The 22,481-nt window shown below is 36.1% G+C and overlaps 1 protein-coding gene across 1 annotated transcript in view; it reads left to right on the top strand.

Moving 5' to 3' along the window:
• The window catches only part of ZFPM2 (zinc finger protein, FOG family member 2), a 462,014-nt gene that overhangs the window by 315,473 nt on the left and 124,060 nt on the right, over nt 1-22,481 (top strand). The window lies entirely within an intron of this gene.

The following is a 22,481-nucleotide window of genomic DNA, read 5'->3' as shown; positions in this document are numbered from 1 at the left end:
TGTGTGTGTGTGTGTGTGTGTGTGTGTGTGTGTGTGTGTGTGTGTGTAAGGGCATTAATCCCATCATCAGGTCTTCACCCTTATGACCTAATTACCTCCCAAAGGCTTCACCTCTTATACCATCACATTGGTTGTTAGAGCTTCTACATATAAATTTAGAGTTGAGGACACAAGCATTCAGTCTATAACATCTCTCTCATTTATCTTCATATCTGGCATTTTAGCATTTATTTTAACAATTTAGTGTCATCCTCCCACCCCTAGAATGAGAGTTCTTTAAGGACGGGAATTCTGTCTGATTTTTGAAGCCATCTATGACACATAGTAGGTGCTCATTAAATATTTATGAAAGAATTAATCGATAAATGAATGGGTTACAGCTTTTTCTTTACTGTGAAAAGCAATATAAAGTATGGATTTAATAATGTTCCCATGATTAGGAAATCTGACTTGGTTGAACTTTCTGAGATGTCCTCAAACTTTAAACCTTACCTTCACTATTGAATTTTAACTCTCATGTTTATAATTTACAAGGGGTCTTTCTTGTTCCCTGACTTCCTTTTTTCAACATCTTGCTCTTTTTAATATGGATATTTTTCCTTTATCCCTGAAGTAGGATGTGGAGAATGATTAGGAAGTTGTGTGTCCCATGCATTGTTTCTTACTTTCTCCTGCCTGTTTTTTTCCCTGTATTTAGTGTTGAAGCTTTCCTCAAGTGGCTAGAGATCCATGAATACCTACTTCATCATTTAAGAGTGGGGCACTAAGGGGTGAATGCGAGAGAAGCCTGAGAAGGCAGAGCTTGTCAACTGGTAGCTTTTGTGTGGGGTCATAGGATGACAACCTAGCCATGGTAATGAGGTCTCCAAATGACAGTGTATGTAATTTTTTGTCTTAGCATGGTTAGCTTCTCCAGAGAACGCCAGTCTCATTTCTGAGATGGATGAGCCTGTAACCAGCAATCTGAGGACTTTGTGGGCAAACTGGACCAGGTGGTACATTGGGAAAGTCCTATCTCATTGCTGAGAATGTAGATGTTCCTTTAATCTTCTAATGCAGGTGAAACTTTAGTACTACCCTTGGCTGAGCCTGTGTCTCTGGATCTAAAGCCTCTATTCCATTTCTTCAAAGACTAAGCCTCCAGAGTGGGAAAGGAATGTCACTTAGCTCTGCAGGGAATAGCTGAGCAAGTATAGCTAACAGCTTCTTACTTAGAAGGCCAGTCCTGCAAATTTTACCTCCACTGCTTACCCTACCTTTCAAGGTACCAGGTGCCTTTACTTTCTGATCTTTTCCAGGATTCTGCAGAATAAATCTGCTTGCTACTTGTTGGCCAGCTGCTCTTCAAGTACTTGGATTTTGGCTTTCTGTGCTCTGCTGTGTCATCTATCACTCCATCAGCTTTCTAGCTTCCAAGATGTTGTTGACTTCTATTGCCTACTCTGCCCCATCTCTTTGCCCTTATCATTGTTTTTTTCTTCTCTACCGTCACGTTACTGAAAGGGAGTAGAAATAAATGCATGCAATCAATTCATCATATTTAACAGGAAGCCCTCTCTGCTTCTTTTCTTAGGTAAGCTTCTGCAACGTTTTTGCATGCATTCCTTTAACTTCCTGAATTCCAGCATCTTCTCTTTTGCTGTTTCTGCCTTCATGATTCCATTGAAGTGACTCTGTCACAGGTCTCCTTGTTGACAGCTTTTTATTCCACGAGGCTTGATCTGATTTATCCCTTTCCACACCCAGTGCCAGGTTTCTCCATCACTGTCCAGCCACTAAACATCATTCTCTAGTCTTGTTTCTTCTCATTTCTATGTTTCCCGTAGCTTATCCCATCTGGAATTTTTTTTTAATTATCCTACTACTTATAGTTTCATTGCTCACTCATCCTCCACAGATACCCTGTACTCAAACTATACTCAGTTATTTAAAATTCCTCAGCTATTCTTTACTTGCTCATATCTGTCTTTATACATCATGTTTCTTTTGCTTAATAACCTTCTAGACATCTTTATCTTGGCTACAGGTATCATTCAAGACTTAGCATGTATAAGTGCCTCTGAAAAGCCTTCTGTGCCCCATGCCAGGGAGAGAGCTCCACCCCAGCCTGTGCATTGTCCCAAGTTGGACGTGAACACCTCAGATGCAATGACACCATTTCTCGCTTCTCCTCCGCAGACAATACATAGAATATACTCACTGAATTTTGAATTATCTTTAATGGGTATTAGGATGCATCATTCAACATAGTAAACTCTAGTGGGACTTGCTTTAGTTTCAAAAATCACTAGTATGAACATCATTTGAAAATCCAGTACTCAAAATACTCTTCTCTCCACATCTAGAAAAGTATTCCATGTCTTAGCAAGATTTTTTAGTGCTGGAGAATCTAATACAAGAGGATTTCTTTGGAATGTCTTATGTAAACACAGCATACATTGTACTACATCAGTTAGAATGAAGGTGTATAAAAGAATTTAGAAAAATTAGAATCTATATACATGCCAAAGATGTTGTCAAACCTTAGGGTTTTATTTGACATCTTTTTACAGCAGCCGTGCCAAGACATTGGCTCACCATTACTACACAATTCTTTGTGGATCCACTTGACTTTCTCCCATCAAGCAGTGACTGTGTCTGCTGTTCTTTTCTTTTTTTTTTTTTTGCGGTATGTGGGCCTCTCACTGCTGTGGCCTCTCCCGTTGCAGAGCACAGGCTCCGGACGCGCAGGCTCAGCGGCCATGGCTCACGGGCCCAGCCTCTCCGCAGCACGTGGGATCTTCCCGGACCACCGGGGCACGAACCCGCGGCCCCTGCATCGGCAGGTGGACTCTCAGCCACTGCGCCACCAGGGAAGCCCTGTATCTGCTGTTCTTGCTCTTCACTGGGGGGAAGTCAGCCAGACCTCAAGTCTTTGCTCTGAGACGTGAAATTGGAGGCTTTTCATTTTCCCTTGGTGTTTAAGTCAACCCCGTTTTTGAAGGCTATTTTTAAACTAAAAGGTCACCTTATATGCCATGACATACAGTAGTACTTCAGAAAAGTTATATTCTCATTAGTCTTTCTTAAGTATGTGAAGACCGTCAGACAACAGTGGGGTCAACCAAGACAGTATATCGTGGTGTTTCAAGCAAGAATATCCCAGCCAAAAGAATGGATCCAAAATACACCATTTAAGTATGAACAGTTAAGCTTTTTCTATCTATCTAGTTATGTAGTTCTATCTACCGCCCATTGAAATTCAATAAGAATAAATTACTTTAAGCCGGTTTTTCCTTCAGAAATCTAGTATTTATCATCACTGTCTGGTCTCTGTTGTCAGTAAAGATTTTCAAGAATGACGGCTCTCCAGTTCAGTACCCTTTACTTTGTGCACTCTTTCGACAAATGTTAAGTCTCAGAGGCTTATTACGAAAACTTAACATTTTCAGAATATTTATCAAATACTCCTACGAAGCAACTTAAGTTTTCCTAGTTAACTTGATATAATACGTAACATATGATAGTCCTGTGCTCCTCCCCCCAAAAGATACAAACTTTATCAATTAACTAGATAATAATTTGGAGTCTCTCAATTTCAGAACTAGTTTGGTAATATAAAATCTTAGATACCATAAGTATAATCTCTGCTGTCTCTCTGTGCTTTGAGTGTAGGTTTCTAGGTTAGAGTGAGTGTGGGAAGCCAGAAACTAAACTAAAATAAAAAAGGCCTATTTAGGACATTTAAGCCAAACAATAGTTTAGTTTAGAAGTCTCACTTCATAGTTTTGCATTTTGACTAGAGATACAGATAAGAAAGATAGCTTTCTATCAGTGAAATGAAGTGAGGAGAAAATGTGTATAAGAAAATGGGCATGTTACTTTTCATCTTATCCCTGGCTTTACGTACACCGTTGTAGTTCACTATCTCCAAGGAAATTAAGATAATCATCTTTACACACATGTAAAAATGAAGGGAGATGATAAAAAGCAGACCATTACATGAAATTTGGGAGTCCTTCAATCCATTGAAATATTAGTCAGGTACCCACTATATGCCAGGTAGGGAATCTGTGAACTTTTTGTTATATATTCAAGTTATGTTTTACGTTGGTATGACACTGGGATATCATTTGTCCATATCTAAGTTTGCCCTTTTTTAAAAGCTTGGCTAATGTCGTGCTCCTTAAAAGTGGTCTGCCAACCAGCAGTACTGCATGGGCTTGTTAGAAACGCTAAAGCTTAGGCCCCATTCAGACCTACGGAATTCAAATATGCATTTTAACTAGATCCCAGGTCATCTGTGTGCACGCTTAAGTTTCAGAAGCCAAGGTCTAGTGATTACTGATGTGTCTCTAACTGAAGAGTACCAGGACGGATGGAAACAGTTAACCTTGCAAATATACTAGTGTAATAGCCCTCAGAGACTTGTGGATTCATTTGCAAATAAACACCATTGTAGAGCATGAGAATATCATAAAGGGAAAATAAGAACATTGAAAAGTTCTTCCTGTTTTGTCTTTAAATATACAACAGCTTGAGTGCTATCTTTTTTGGCACTCCCCCTCATTCCCACAAATGGGATTATAGAAAAGAAAAGAAAATGCTGCTGTACCCTGTTTAATGGGAACATTTGTTGCTGTTTTTCCTTTTCTCTCCAACACCTCTTAATTTATATTAGGCATTAAATTGTAATGTTGTTTCTTTTCATGGTGAAATTGTCCCGCGTGTATGCCTTTAAATCAATTCATTGTTATTTTGCAAAACAAAATGCTAAATAAGTACTTAGGGGAAACACAGGCCCCCCTGACCCCTGAACTCTCTGGAGGCTCGCCTCTGTCATCCTTCCTGCACAGCAAAAGGGGAAAAAAAAGAGAAGGAAAAAAACAAATTTGCTGAGCCACACATTTCAAGTTGTCGACAACCCCATCCACGAGAAAACAGAAGAAAATATATATGCTCTCTGTCCTGTCAAAAGGCTTTTGCCTTATCTTGAGAGACTGTCAGGGCAGGAACATCAGTGAATGGGCAGGAGTCTATTAAATTAATAAGCTGCTGGATGGTGTCTGGAGAGTTATGATGCTCCATAAATCCAGTTTGATCATGGTGGACAAGGTTTAAATCTGCAGACTTCTAATACACATCCAGTTCTTGGATTGGATTTGAAGTTTTGTGCCAGAGACACAGAGATAGTCCTGCAGCATGTGAATTAAGTTTTATCTTTATTTTTCTATCCTTCCATTTTTTTTTTTTCCTTATACTACTTACAAAAATGAAAGCACCTTAGGGATCCTAGCAAATGTTACGGCTGGAAATGAAAGAACTGTTGTCAAGGTGAAACCGTGACCTAGAAGCCTAAAATCAAACCTTGGTCATTCTATTCAAGAAGCCCCATCAGAACGGAGTGTAAAAGGTCTGTGTGGAAGGAAAGATGCCTGAACTTATCCATAACCTATTTTATGGTGATGCCTGTCAAATTCTCCTCGTCTGTATTTATGACGGAAAGAAAACTAATGGTGTCAGATCTGCCCTGTAGTAATAAAAAAAATCAGGAAATATTTTCTTCACCCCATTAAGTAAAGTCCTCTGATATAGCCTTTACTGTGCTATAGGTTTATTTGAGTTTTCAGCTTCCAACCATTTTAAGCCAAAGAACTGTGTTTTATTATTCAAATAATTTCCCAAATAAACTATTAACTTTAGGTCAAAAACAACTTATTTACATGGTACTGATAAATAAAATCCCTGGAATAAAAAATGGAATTTGTTCAAAATCATAAAATTCTCCCTATTGAGTAGGTATATTACGCTGTTTGTAATATTCAAACCGCTAGTAAATTGTTAATTACATGTTTATCTCATCAACTTACAGTTATTGTATAAATTTAGATTTTTTTTCGTACCTTGGAACAGATTTATGTTAGAAAAATCTAGAATGATGGACAATGCTTTGTTATAACCAGTGCAACATGCTCATTTCAACATATTTAAGTCACCGTTAGAATACTTTCTCATAGAATCATCCAATTAACACAACTCTCTACTATAACAACATGTTAAATCATTACAGGGTCAGGGAGTGTCTGCAAGAGAAGGGAGTCCACCTCCACTCAGCACCCTCTGCATACAAAGCTCTGTCCTGAATATTGAATCATTAAACACTGACAAATAAACAACGGAAGTAACAGGGTTATCCTTCATTTTTTAATGGTTCCCAGAGATTAAATAACTTGCCTAAGTCACAAAGCAAACAGATTAACACAGCTCAAGTTGAACGTATCTCTGCTTTTCATTCATTCATTCATTCATTTGGCAACTTTTTATTGAGGGCCTACTATGTGCCAGGCAATTTTCTAGGCACTGGAGTAAAGAAAACACATAATATTCCTTGCACTGGTGAGCTGACATTTTTGGTTAGGGGGCCAAAAGTCACCACTTAACTGATTCACAGGTCTAGGTTGTTCACACACACACACACACACACACACACACACACACACACCCCTACCTCCATTACATAGAACCAACCAGGAGGAGAGACACAAGAGTGCATGGATGAACCCCTCTTGGTTTCTGAAAGTATTTGCTCTGGGGTTTCTTTATTGACCTCTGAAAATTACTGACTTTTTCCATGAAAAAATTGTGGAATTTTTTTTTTCCCATAACTTACTAGTACACTTCTGAGCATGAATGTCCTGTCCTGTCCTGTAATACCAATAGACTGCCCGTTAGCAGTCAGAGATTAAATAGATGCTTTGCTAATTACCTCATCCAGCTCAGTTGTAAATAAATCTCCTCTGTGTCACTCTTTCCTCCTACGACCACAGTATTATGTCCCTATCCAGGAAATGCTGAAAAGAACAGATGAGTCCCACACTGTGCCCTGCAGGTCAGAAAATTCTGGCTTGTGGGACAGATAGGAGGGGTAAGTCTGCAAGGCCACGACTCTTAATGGGAACTCCCTGCTTCTGGTTTTTCAAGTTCAATCCTAGAAACTGTGTCAATAGAAGAATCTCAGCTGCTCTCAAAAGCAGGAAGGAGACCATTATGATGTTTGCTTCCATTGAGACGCTAGCAGGACTTGAGAAAAGAATATTGAAAAGTTTTTGAAGTTTTTTTTTTATCTAGTTAACAGTTCATAAATCACATCTCCCTTAAAACTTACTTGTATTTTGATTCCAGCTCTAAGTCCTAGGAACAGAGAGTTTGGAATCAATACCTGACTCATAGGAAGCACTCAAGAAAATATTTGTTGTATAAATAAGTGAATATTTGGATTCTCTTTTCTCCCTTCCTTTTTGCCCCGGTTTCTTATGTCTAAAGTAGAAAAAAATAGATTGGGTTGGGAAGCAATAAAAGAGATAACAATTTATATTTGAAGGGTGAGATTCGCTGATCCCTTTCTTCCTGTTAATGCCTTTCTATCCTTATGAGATTTTGCATTATAGTAGCATCTTTGTTTTGCGTCCTACCAAGGTGTTAGTCACATCAAACACACAGAACTACATGGGAAGCATACCTGGTTCCACATCTAGCCTTATGTACAGAGGTAAAACATTTGAAGTTAAGAGGCAAAAAAGAGAAACTAAAATTTGTTGAACGCTTACTTTATAACAAACCTTGTATACATTGTGCACTACTCCACAAGGGTTGCTATAATTATTACAGATGAAGAAACTGAGACTATATTTTGGTCAAGGTTATTACTGCTATTGGACAGATAGAGTCAGAATTTGGACCTTGGGTTTGTCCACAGAACAATATTGCCTACAAATAAAACGGTGTTCATTCCTACCCATGCATTTATTTTTAAGTCATGTTAAAATGTGACATACCTGCCAAATTAATGAAATGATTCAGCCCACACTGGCTTTAATCTAAACAAAAAAGAATTTATTTTGAGAAACACTGAAAGATAGGAGATAAATTACTGTATAAATACAAATATAAATAAAGCATTTTCAGAAGAAAAATCTAGTTTCCTTAATCTGTTTTTTAAAGTTACTTTTGGCTTACAATGAAATGTACAAATATTAAGTGTACAATCAAGATATAGAATATATCCATCACCCCAGAAGATCTCCCGTGTTACAAAAGACAACCACTGTTGATTTCTATTAGCAGAGTCGTATTCTTTATTTTTAAATTTCATATGAATGGAGTTATCAAATGAATGGAATCATACACTTCATGCCTTCTGTGCTCAGCATAATGTTTTAGAGACTCATTCATGTCATTTGGGGTATCAGTAGTTTGTTCTTTTTATTACTGACTAGTATTCCATTGAATAATAGCTATTAGAGGTTTTCAGACTCTCTTAATAAAAACTGTTTTCCTCCTTTGAGGATCCATTGCTGCAGAGGTGAAGAGAATAACCCAAATACCCATCAGCAGGAAAATAGTTGAACAAATGATGGTAATGGAATCATACACGTCTGCAGCAATGGATTCCTCAAAAGAGGAACACAATTTTTATTGAGAGAGTCTGGAAACCTCTCAATAGTGGTGATGGCCTCCAATCAGGGGACATTTAAACTAAAAGAGGTCTATCAGAAAAAGAATGGCATGAGTCAGGATCCTTTGTTGTTGTATTTCAGTGACCTTAAAGTTTTATTGACCCCGGTCAGTCTTTAGGAATCAAAACAAATGACATCACTAGATCTTCCTATACTTCCAATTGTATCAGTCATTTCTTAACCGCCTAACCAAAGTAATTCAAAGATGAATGAAATTTAAAGATTTTCCAGTGGTCTTGGTGTGTGAATATACATGGGCTTCTTCACTTTTTCGGGTCTTTATTTCTCTTTGTCTTACTAATTGCCTTTCACAAAGCAACCGAGCTATCTTAAAAGCACTTTGAAATCCCTGGATGAAAACAGCCAAAGCCATAGAAAATATCAGCATTATTATATCAGTTAATAGGCAGTTGAAGCTATGGAAGGAATAACCAGAAACACAAATGAATGGCCAAGTGGAAAAACAATTCCTTAAGGAGAAATAATGGTAATAGTAACCATGGTTCTGAGAACAGGAATAAAACACGTATCAGGAGGAGATGGATCTTAAAGGAAAGTGACACACTTCGACTTAGTTAGAGGACCGTGAAAATGGACACTACCAGACAATATCAGATAGCTTTGGTGCTCTTTATGTGAATTAGCCAAAGCATTACGAATAATCATAGAAATGCCTTGTTCTGTGTTTTTTTGACGAATATGCACCATTGCTGGAGAAATACGTTTTTTGAGAAACTTCTCAGAACATAAACTGCTCAGATGTTTTTTAAAAAAGAGCAAATAAAAAATAAGATCCTGAGAAACAAGAAATCATACAGTTAACAGCAATTGGCCGCTGTGCCCTAACCTTCAACTCTGAGAGTATGATGAACTAATGTGGTTGATCTGTTAGTTGAAACAAATGTTCAAAAATGTTGGAACGGAAGCGTATGAGACATGAGGGAGTGAATTGGTTCTCTGGCCAGCCAAAAAGTCCACTGATACTAGAGGATGGGCAATTTATTTAAAAATACAAGAATAAATAAATGATTTTACTATAAAAGTGAAAGAGATGGCATAAGACAAACATAATCACTACTAGCTATTTATAACAAAATTTCTTTTTTTTTCCTTAGAAAGGGCTATATAGACGTGTATGGAAATAAATCACAAAACATCTTTAAAACTCTAATTAAAGAATAAAATAACTTAGATACAAAATTTGGATTCCAACCTTTGCAGAAATACATTCCTATAGAATTATATTTTTCATTCAGATAAACTATTTAAATATTCTGAGGATAAAGATAGTAATTTCTTCAATCGTTTACATGAGTTTAAAATTAAAGTATAATATAGGAATTGACCAAACTTCTAGGTTCTTTAAAAAAAAAAAAAAAAAGATTAAGGGTAGATAAAAGCTTTTTACACATTAAAGTTTTTTCTTAAAGTTCTTCATGATAAGAGTTAAATAACTGCTAGCACATATTCAGAAACATAACTGCCTTGGAATGGAAAAAATGTCTTTTGTTTTATCCTGATACTAACAAAGAGTTTGGAAAAGAAAGATAAACTCTTTCCTGAACTCTTTAGGTTGCTTTTCATATTAACTTATCTTATGAATAATCAGCTAATCTTTGAAAACTTCCTTGAATAAAAAAAGCCCTGGAAACTCTTAATCAAGTACCTTTGCTAATTAAACTTAGCAGTCATCTTGGGATTAGAGAGCTGAGGCTCTACTCTTTCGGGTATGCCTTTTACTCGTTTCTCATTTGTTGGATCCCTAGTAACATCTAGCTTTGCCTCTAGTAGGTCCACAGGGAAAACCTTTCTGGAACCCCAGCCAAAATCCACTTCAGCTGCATTTCCATTTTAAGTACTGGAGCTTACAGCCTTGCAATGAACGTCCAGAATAGGCAACACTTCCTCTTTCTGTACTAAAAAAAAACTGCAGACAATAGTTTATAATAGTGATGGAGAAGAATGAACCCCCGCTCCCACCAATGAATTCAAACAAGATGCTAAGAGCAAAATTAAGTATTGCACATGTGTTAGACAATGACTCTTAACAAGAAAGAATGTCTAAGCTTACATATACATACACATATACGTATACAAATGTGAATATATACATATGTGCAGACAAACATGCCCTTCTTTAATAACCACAGCTAAATTTGTTAATTGTGAAAATGGAACTTCTGGTATCACCATGCCCCCTAGCTCCACGTTACAGTACTGTTTTAGTTTTGAATAATCGGATGGTTATTGTGTGTCTCCTTAAAGCTTTTAGGATCTCTTAATAAACTCTTAATAACACTATATGGCATTTCAGATCAAACATAGGATCATAGAATGCATCATACTGTGGACATAAAATAAATCATAATTAACACAGAAGGTAAAACAGTGCCTTAAATCAGCCAGTCCATCTTCCTCTTTGGCTACACCAGCAAATGGGCTGGGTACTGTAAACAAAAGATTGGGAGGGAAGATGGCATTATGCTCTGAATTGCCAAAATTTGAAAGCAGAGAAATGCCTCAAATATCAAAAACCGTGAAGCTGGCAATATAGTAAGATCTATAATTCTGATGAAAAATGTTTTGGTCTAAATTTTGTAAACCTGTGGGAGTTGTGTAATAAACAAGCTTTGAAAACCCAATTAGGTGAACAAATTAAGAGGAGGATTGCCTCTTGGCAACCCAGATTAGAAATAAAAATTGTGGAAGAGGACAAGAAACAGAAATATAAGGGCATAGTTTATAGTTAATAACGGTTTTGAGGTTCGCAGGGGTGTGGAATCGTTTTTTTAGTTGTGTTCTATGAAGAGACGAATTCTGAAGAGACTAACATATTCATTGGGCTTTTAAAATTTCTGTGAATATATGTCCGCATAAAATCCCTTGCCCTGGGGACTCATGTCTTTCTCATATGTATTCAGGGGAATATAACGTTCTTGGTAGAGGAAGAAATCTGTAAAATTCACCTGCCCAAAATAAGGGAATTATATTTTCAATTGTTAGACCGCAGACCTCTGGAAGACTTTTCAGCTTCGAGTGGTCTGTTGGCAGCGCGGTTTCAATAGAGGCCCCAGGGAAGTGCCAAGGCCAGCTTCACTTTTCCCCCCTTTTCTCTTTTAATCCCTGTGGGGCTCTGTGAATTTTTTTTCATAGCTGGACTAAACTTATGTCAACGGGAGACTTGCACCATAAAGACTGAACTGTTAAAGAAAACTACAAGGAACAGCTTTGAGGCAAGGTTTCAAGCTATGTCATCACGCTTGAAGAATTTTCTGTTTAATGTACTGTAATGCGGTATTCAATGGGGACACGTTTAATTGAGTTTTACACAACCCAGTTGGGAGTAGAGCTGCAAGGTAGGTGATGTCTAGGTTTTTAATCTTTCACTCCGGAGAGGCTTGTTGACGGAGAGGTTCTTTCTCTTTGCAAGAAAAAAAAAGGAAGCATGAGAAATGATACATCCGTGGATAAAACCAATTGGCAACCCCCAAAGGAATGAGGGCGATAAGGCGAATCCAGCACTTGTAAGAAATAAAAGAATCCAACTGTTCATTTAAATGAGAAACAACACCCGCATGAAGGAGGACGCAGGGAGGCTGGGGGCAGGCGTGGGGAGGAACCCAGGCTGACAAATAGAAGCAGTGATGCGGGAGGAAGGAATTCCAGCAAACAAACAGCAGCTTGTTAGGGGGATTACCAAGGAGATAACTTGCTGGTGTGTATTTTTAAGGAACATAAGAGGGAGAAGGGGGCATTTTTACGTTGGGAACAATGAATAACTGGCAGAAATGAGCGCAGAGGGAGCCGCTATTACACAAACAGCACTTAAAATAAATCATCATTTCTTCCTCAAGTCCTAACCTAACCCCTGCATCAACCTGGGTAAAAATAGCACCAGACCCTGTCAAAAAGACAAAATAATACCTTATACATCAGCTTCAAGGTACTAAACTTTCTTAGCTCAGACAGCCCCTTTTCCTCATGCTTTAGCGCCTAAGCAGGCAAAAACAGCACAAAGCAGATGTAGCATTCACAGATCGCGTTTCTATTTTGTCTCCATGACACTAGGCCTAATACGTAGCTCCATAGTTGGCCGGGGCAGAACCTTTCCAAAAAACTGCTTTAAATATTTATTACCAATTTTCTGGTCCCCCGCAGAGGAGGAGAACTAGATAAAGGATTATCTGCTAATATAATGAAAGCGTCTGCTTAAAAAGGAATGTTAGTACTCTTCCACTTATTTTTTTCTGCTGAATCTTTTTGGCCAGTCCATTTTGATGCTGTCCCTAACAGTGATGGCTGGTTTCTAATGTGCCTGTGAGCCCATCCCAGTAGAAAAGCGTGTGCATGATGACACAGATTCCTATGAATTCCTGCACTCCACCTGCAATAAGAGACAACACTTTAAGAATGTTCTGCTGTCTTTCATCAGTGTTTGTGGCATGCAGACAGATAATGCATTGTTGCCTGTCAAGATCCTTGCTAACTCAGGGCTGCTGACATGGTGCCTGGTAGTCTACTCTTTGGTATATTATTGCCATGAGAAGCCCTGCTTTTTCATCTTTTAAAATTAATTTGCTTTATTCAACACATATCTCTAGTACTAGGCACTGGGAATAATGTGGAGAACCATTTCAGCACTGTCCTTGTCCTCATGGAGTTTACAGTCTAGTGGGGGAAAATATAACGATCAGGCCAATGAATAGAACGTTTTGAAATGATTGTTATTGGGATGTTGATAGTAAAACTATGAAAATAATTTTTGTTTCATTCATAGAATTGATCTAAGTGACCACTTGGGTCATCCTATATGGATCACTTTCCTTGTTACACAAATTCATGCAACAGGTATTTGTTACGTACCTACTATGTGTCAGGCATCGTTCTAGGTGCTAGATATAGAACAGTGACCAAACCATGAAAATTTCTGTTCTCATAGGGCTTAAAGTCCAGCATATTCTCATTTAATTTTTTTTGTAACATTATAAAATGACCATTATTATGATGATTTCACCTAACATTGATAAAGCATCCTGAACTTTACAGAGCACTTTTGCTTTCATTATCTAATCCAGTGTGGGCATCAATGCTGTGAGGTACATACTAGTTTATTTTACACAAGAGAAATCTGAGGAACGGAAGGGTAAAGTAATTTTGCCAAGTGTCACAAAGAATTAAAATTGAATGTGTGGCTGTAATATAAGCCGCCTAATTTTTTTTTCCTTTTTTTTCTTGTTTTTATTGAGGTATAGTTGATGTACAGTATTATGCAAGTTTCAGGTGTATAACATAATGATTCACAGTTTTCAAATATTACATTCCATTTATAGTTACTATAAAATATTGACTCTATTCCCTGTGCTGCACTATATATCCTTGTAGCTTATTTATTTTATACATAGTAGCTTGTACCTCTTAGTCGCCTACCCCTATTTTGCCCCTCCCCACTTCTGTCTTCCCACTGGCAACCACTGGTTTGTTCTCTATATAAGCCTCCTAATTTAATCCAATATAATTTTTACTTTACTATGTGCTTTGTTACTGTGATTTTGTTTTTCATTTTTTCAAAAGTCTAGAACAGTGTTTTGATTTTTTGGAAAGTGAATGTAATTATCAGAATTCGGAGCTCAGTTTGTCAAAATAAATTCACTCACTTGAAATGACCGATACAGTTCCACTTGGGAGGGGATTCTCATTGAAAATCAGCTCAGGAGCTAGTGCCGCTAATAGGAAGGAGCCTTGGCAGCCACATGCTTTATTCAGGACAGCACAAGGCTGAGGACCATGGTTCTAGAAACTACATGATCCTAATCTAATGCCAGTTCTCAGTGACTTGAGTCTGCAGAGCACAGAGCAAAGTGCTAGAAATTATTAGGCTAATATATGGTAAAAAATCTACTTAATGAAAAGAATTATTTAGATAAACTTGGTTATTACATTGATACAAACAATGATAATGGTTGTAGCTGTGTTTCCTTTAAGACACCACCGTCATACTTTTATTATTTGTCACCTCTCCCTGAGATAGGCCTTAGTTTTGATGAATTCATAATTTCTGATGTGAAGCGACAACATGATTGCAGCCTCTGTCCAGGGATCGTTTAGAGATTCATCTGTTTTTGAGAAGAATCAAGAGCAACCCGTAAATGAGACAGCTCACTAAAAGAAAGGTCTGCAGAACACTCATTTTAGGGTTTGTTTTGCTTCTAGCGTAGCGTTTAAGTACACGGACTGCCTGAAATCTCAAGAGCCTAGGGTCAAACCCTGACTCTGCTACCTGTTCGCTTGTGAAAACCAAGGCAAGTTACATCGATCATCTTCTCAATATAAAATAGTGGGGGGGCCTTACCTTACGAGGTAGTTTTGAGGATTAAATGACTAAATATATGTAAAAGAAGGACTCATAACCATGCTGGGCACATGATACATGCTACATTATGATGAACAAATACTATCTTGAATAAGTTTCTGCATTTATATGACAGTGTAGTAGGAGTCTAAGTCATAGATACGAGTCAATAATTCAAAGTTAAGGAAACTTTGAAGTGAATTGTATTGATAATTATTAGGATTTGGAGTTGGTATTATTTGAATCATCGATATTTTCATCAATAGGCAATATTTAGGCCCAACAACCAATCTCTGGAACACATTTGAGTTTGGGGGATGCGGTAGGTGACTGAGACAAGCCCAGACTGGGAACACTGTCATTCCACAAAACTGCCCATTTGCTCTGTTGTTTCCTATTCTTTGTTTAGAAAGAGAAGTTAATGAAGCACTTAATTTTCTGATATAATATATAATCTGAAAGTACTTGGAGAGCTAAACAGCAATTCAGTGCCTGGATTAAAGGAAGGATAGCTGAGATTCTTGATGGTTTTGTCCTATCCTAACACACCCCCTCCAAAGAATACTTTCCTGTCACAGTGAGTTTGTGTGAGCTTGTCCCCAAAAGCACCACCTGCAAGATTCTGATATATGTTCAACTCTTCCCCCCTTTCTTTCCCTGTGCCCCATACTTGCAAGCTTATATTTTGAAAATCACTTTGTAGACTGTGTATAGTGATGTAGCCAGCTGGCTCCATCTGTGGGTTATCACATAGACTGGCAGTTCTGAAAGTGTGGTCCACCAACCACAGGCCCCAAGACACTTTCCAGAAGACCATGGGGTCAAAACTACTTCCATAATATTACTGAGATGTTATTTGCCTTTTCCACGGTGTTGACATTTGCATTAACAGTGCAGAAGCAATGGTGGAACTTTTGTGAATCGAGGGAGGCATTGGAAGCAAACTGTACTAGAAGTCATTGTATTTTGCCAAAGTTGAAACAAGCAAACAAAGACAGTGCTACTTAAGAATGTTCTTGATGAAGCAGTGGAGTTTAATTCTTTTATTAAATCTAAACCCTTGAGCACATGCCTTTTTAATATTCTGTGTGACAAAATGGGAAATACACATAAAGCACTTGTGTTTCATATTGAAGTACTATAATTGTCTCCGGAAAAAACACTTGTATGATTGTTTGAATGAAAAGTGGAATTAGCCACCTTTTTCATAGAATGCTGTTTTTGCTTGAAGAATGTCTGACAAACTATGTTATTTAAATTTGAGAATTTGGCAGATATTTTCTCAGAAATAAATATTGCTTCAAAGAAAACAACTGACAGTATTTATTGCCAATGATAAATATCAAGCTTTCAAGCAAAAATTAGAATTTTGGAAATTTACAGTGCCTGCCATTGTGAACATGACAGCTTTCCAAAACTTAAAAACTTACCTGATGAAATTCCTTGTCATAGCCATGAATGTGATTTTATTGATGTTACACCATGAAATGTGCCAACATTTGGAAGATCTGTGTAACTCAGTAGACCAATAACTCCAAAATAATAGATGCATGACACTAATAAATTATGTATTGGTAAAAGATTCAAAGTGCAACATATACAAATGGATCTAAAGCAACAGAGTATGAAAAGCTAATTGACGTGGTGTCAGATTCCACACTGCAACTCACCTTTAAGAAGATAACACTTGTTGAATTTTGATGCAGCATCAAAAAAAATTCCCAAATTACCTGGAAAGGCTACTGAAATACCCCTCTCTTTTCCAACTATGTATCTACATGAGGCCAGATTTTCTTCATATATTTAAATGAGAACAACATAAGACAGCAGACTGAATGCAAAAGCAGTTATGAGAATTCAGAAGTCTTCTCTTAAAGCCTGACATTGAGAGACTTGCAAAAATGTAATACAGTGCCACTATTCTTTTATTTTGAAAAATATAGTTATTTGTTACTAAAAAGATTTATTTTGCATAAAAATGGCATATTTATTATTTGCGATTTTTAAAAGGATAAATATTTTACAAAGTTTTTAGCTTTATTTCTATTGTGATACATATCAATAGATAAAACCCACATAAACCAAAGATCTTCGTTCCTCAATTTTTATGACTGTAAGGGGTTCCTCAGACCAAAAAGTTTGAGAACCACTGAGACAGCTCATATCAGGTGGACCCAAAGAGGGTTAATTCACAGGCTGCTCAGTTCAGTCTTCAGGGCCCAGACAGATAGGCCATTGACTTCTCTCAGAGATACACACACACCTTCCATAGCTGTTGCCAAATTGGAAGAATGCTCAGCCCAGATTGTCCCTCACTACCCCTTCTGATCTTTCAAGGCTTTGCAAGCTGTTCTCTAATTCATTCAAAATAAAAGGGATTTTTAAACATGTGCTGGCCTAATTTTAGATGAAAGTGAAATGTCAATTAAGAAGTCTAATTTAGCTCTAGCCACTAAATTAGCTTTTTCTACCTTGAAAAGCAGCAGACAGTGTGAGGCAGACATGGAAAAAGATGACTGAGCTGACATTTCTGTATGCCAGTATTGCTGACCTGCGTCTTCTTACAACAGGGAAAAGTACTTCAAGCAGTAGAATTATCCTTTCCTTAAGAAAAAAAGTAGGGTACCTTCTTGGTCCACATATTCTATTTCTACTGTTCCTTTTTTTTTCAGAATTATAAGAATTGCTCATGATGGAAGCCATAATTATGAAAGTAACTGAATTTGGACCTTACTAGGTTTTGAAAAGTACAGATGAAGTCTTATGGGCGTTTCATCAAACCTAGTATATTGTATATAATTATATATACTTAATCCTCAGCAAGAATGGGTCATTTCCTCTTCTCTTATCCCCAAATATTGCACTACTGTGACATTATGACTGCAGCATTACTCATGACATTGAGATGAGATTAGCTTCTTGACTAAACTTGGCTCTAAAAGGATAAAAATCACATTTAAAATTTTTTTTGGATTCAAATACTTAGCAGAGTTTAGAAGGTCAATCAATATTTTTGATTTTGAATGAATGAGTAAATTGGTCAGTCAATAGAAAACATAATTGATTGCCTGTCAGTGTGAAAGAACAAGTTATTTAAATATTTCACTTTTTATACCCATTTTTCTAAAAACTTGAGGACCATATGTAGAATGTTTTGGTACTATATTCATAGAGGGAAAAAAGTAATAAACTAGTTATATAAATACATTCTCTTTCCTACTGTGCTGCAAGCAAATCTTATATCCAATTTCTATGAAATCTTTAGAGCGCATTAGTGAAAATAGACCCGTGAAAACAAAACTGGGCTCTCTAGATATAGACAATCTCCAGTAAATATATACATAACATATTATAATTTACTCTAGTTCTGTTCCTTCTAAAATTCTCATTACTCTAATTCTCATTACTGCATACTCAAGACATTTGGATTTTGCCTTATGTCCTGGGCTCACCTACTTTTGGATTTATTTTTTAAATAATATAGTTTAATGCCTAGGTTGGGGCAAATGCCTAAGAAAATACAGGACATCATTAAGTGTTGTTTTCCTTTGTTTTGTCTATTTTAAGGGAAGTGTGCGTGTATGCGTGTGTTTGAATAAATAAGGATTACTTTGTAAAAATCTGGTTGAATCCATCATTGTATTTGTATTTAGATCCACCAGCTTACTATCTAGTTTTCGATAAACGTGACGGGGTCAGTAACCATAATCCTCTTACGTGCCTTTGCCTTCAGACAATATTTACAAATATGATTCTCCTCTCTTTTGAAGGGTGTGGGACTGGAGATCTAGAAGCAAAGGTCTAGCAAGCATAGCCCAACCAGGGCTATGGATATAGGATATCTTTATCAACATCATCCTCTTGCCACTCCCATCCAACTAGCCAGACAGTTCTTAAATTACTGGGAAGAAATGGTGGGAAACAACTTTGTATGAATTCACTTTCTAATTGTCTGAGCTCTTTTCACCAAGAATTTTGAGAATGTGCAAGCCTATTTGACAGATAAATAGTAAAGTGCATAGAAGTCGGGGCGACATTAGCTAGAAATGACAGTACAGTTCTAACAAGGGCAAAAGCCAAAAGCTGAATTTTGTTCTTTTTATATCCCAGTGAGAGATATTATTTCTCCTGTGCCTTTTTATAAATATGATTTTATATGTGGTATAAGCACAAGAATACCCACAACACACCGGTAAACTATGAAGCAAAACAACAGAGAACAACCATGAACCCACCATCCAGGTTAAGAACTAGGATGATGCAATGTGTACTATACATTACTTGTATAAACTGTACACTTATATGTGCTTATCCTTGTCGCATCCACCTCGCTGTGAACTCTCCCTCCCCTAACAATAAACCTCCATCCTGATTTTTTATACATTATCCCCTTCCCTTGCCTTTTAAAAATAGCTTTGTCACATATGTATTTATTCCTAAAATTTATATTGGTCGGTTTTACTAAAGGTTTACTTCTTGGTAATTCAGTATCTTACTATTAGAAATATGAAAAAATAGACCCATGGAGGCTACCTTTAAAATTCTTTGTATGATAGATTTTGAAAACATACCAGCTTGAGATTGCATTTATTTTTTCAGTTGGTAAATTATTATTTCAGTTATTACAGTATATTAAAAATTATTTTAGTTGGTATTGGTAATAGATTGATAACAACAGCTATCTTTGTGAAACACCTTTTTAACATCTGATTACTATACTAATGTATGGATAGGCCAAAATTTCCTTAGCTATAACCTTAATATTGAATATACTATCTATTTTCCATTACTCTAATATAAATAGTAATAAGCTGAACAAATAATAATGTTTGTATAAATTTTTATTTCTTGTGGTTATTCATTTTCTTAAAATAGGAAACTAGGAATGGAAATAGTGGCTCAAGGATGAGTATTTCTAAAGGTCTTGATACATATATTTTACCATACTGTATTTGGGATATCAGGACATGTTTCATTACCATTACATTCTCTATCCCTTGAGAGATTTAGCTATTATGAATTCTTTTGAATGTTTGATATTTAAGTAGATTAAAATGATGAGCTCTTCTAATTTTCTTCTACTTTTTGTCTAAATTAAATATTTCTTTTTACATCTTTATTGGAGTATAATTGCTTTATAATGTTATATCAGTTTCTGCTGTACAACAAAGTGAACCAGCTGTACGTATACATATGTCCCCATATCCCCTCTCTCTTGAGCCTCCTCCCCACCCTCCCTATCCCATCTCTCTAGGTCGTCACAAAACATTGAGCTGATCTCCCTGTGCTATGCAGCAGCTTCCCACTAGCTATCTCTTTTACGTTTGGTAGTGTATATATGTCCATGCCACTCTCTCACTTCATCCCAGCTTCCCCTTCCCCGTTGTGTCCTCAAGTCCATTCTCTATGTCTGCGTCTTATTCCTGCCCTGTCACTAGGTTCATCAGTACCATTTTTTTAGATTCCATATATATGTGTTAGCATACGGTATTTATTTTTCTCTTTCTGACTTCACTCAGTATGACAGACTCTATTATTTTCATTTTGTATTTCTTTTTTGTATATAATCTATTAGCAATGAATATATTGTTTTATTCTACAATTCTCATTTGTTATTTTAATTTTGTTAAATTTTTTTATCTTCTCTATTGAAATTTTATTTTTGATTCTTAAAGTTTTTCCTTTTAAGGGATGTCAAATTTATAGTTTATTCCAATTGTAGTTTATTTGTTTCCTGTGAATCTTGCAAAGACCATTCACATTTGGAGAAGAAAGAAATAGTTCAACTTTTTCTTTTTACTTTTGATGTTTTTATTTTAAATCACCATATCCCTTTAATATGCAACAGTGTATGTAATGCAGTTGCCAACATCGTTAGGGTTCTTACCGTGTGTCAGACAATTTTCTCAGCACTTTACATATTTACCTGTTTAATCCTCTCAAAAACCCTATAGCAATGGGCACTATCATTATCTCTATTTTATAGTTGGGAAAACTAAAGCCCAGAGAGACTAAGTAACTTGCACAGAGAGAATTTACAGTTGGGAGCAAAGCAGTCGTCTCTTAATTCCTATGTTATAAGTCCCCTCTAACTGATTCTGAATTTTATTCTACCTTACATTTATGCCAGTAAATGGTTTAAAGTAGATATCTAAATAAGTATTATTTTTCAGAAGAATGTGTTCCCCAAACTGATTTGTTGCTTCAATCAAATAAATTCTTATGCATTCTAGATTCCTTTTAGAATAGTTGATTCTATCTATACCTTTGTCTTTCCTTATGCCTATATTACATTGATTTGATTTTATACCATAATAGTGTGTTTTAACATACTACCTTGTATTATTCTTTTTCAAAATTATTTTGGATATTTTTATCTGTTTATTTTACCAGGTGAAAGAAGTAATTTTATTTCCAAAAAAATACTGATGAGATTTTAACATTACACTACATTTATAAATCAATTTGAAAGTAAATTGCCATTTAAATATTTTCTCCTTTTTAACTCTTTCTTCACATTAGTAAATTCTGATTTCTATCACTACATTTCTTACTGGTCATATATATATATATATATATATATATATATATATACACACACACATACATATATATGTTTGTATATATATATACCTTTATATACCTTGTTAAAACATTCCCATGTATCCGGCAGTTTTTTTGTAATTGTGAATGAAACTTTGTAGCAATTATATTTTTCTCTATTAATAATACATGACTGGTATTGACATTTAAAGTAATTTTTGTCTGATATTAATAATTCTCTAATTATTTCTAATCTGTAAATAATGACCTTTTTGTCACCTTTCTTGTGGTTTTACAATTATTATTCTTGTTTCCTGCCTTATTACATTGGCTACAATTTCTAGAAAATTTCAAATAATATTTCAGATTTCCAAGCATTTAAAAAACATTTTAGATGAAAATATAAAATTAGGGGCATGGACTGTGGAATAACTTTTACATATTTGTCCAACCTAAGCCCTGTCTTTCAAGGGGAAATAGATTAGCACAGCAAGGCATGGACATTGGCTTTCCTGTTACCAAACTGGTCTGGCCAAGATACATTTTTCAGGAAAAATTGCCACACAATTCATCTGCTCCACTGCGGCAAACAGAGTTATTTTTAAACTCTGATTGCCAACAGCCAGATAATAGAAATAACAAAGGGGAAATTGTTGACACTCCCTCTGGAATGAAACCCTAATTCCTAGATTTATCTCATTCTAGCTACTGTTTCACTGTACAACTATAGGAACAGTAAAAGAGGGGTTGGGAAGAGGGAAAATGTGTGCCAGGGATGAACTCAAATATAGATTTCCATATTTCTATTTCTATTTTTTCAAATAGCATGCAATTTTGTCTTTATTTTCTTTAACTAAGAATGCTTAATTATATGCCTTGTCTAAAATTCATTAACAATCAAGTCTCTTATTTTTTGTTTAAAAAAAAAACATTTTATAACATTCCCAACGAAGATTAATTTCTTAAAAACAAATAATTAAATTGAAAATGAAATCTACACAGAGATATTCTCTTCAAAGTCATAGTCAACAGCCCCTCACTATAATACATTTTAGATCATTCATGTTGGCATGGCTATCACATAAAATTCTGAA

Source organism: Monodon monoceros, unplaced genomic scaffold (assembly GCF_005190385.1).
Source record: "Monodon monoceros isolate NGI ecotype Baffin Bay Population unplaced genomic scaffold, NGI_Narwhal_1 Super_Scaffold_14, whole genome shotgun sequence".
NCBI classification, from domain to species: Eukaryota; Metazoa; Chordata; class Mammalia; order Artiodactyla; family Monodontidae; genus Monodon; species Monodon monoceros.
This window is presented reverse-complemented; position numbering and strand designations above follow the sequence as displayed.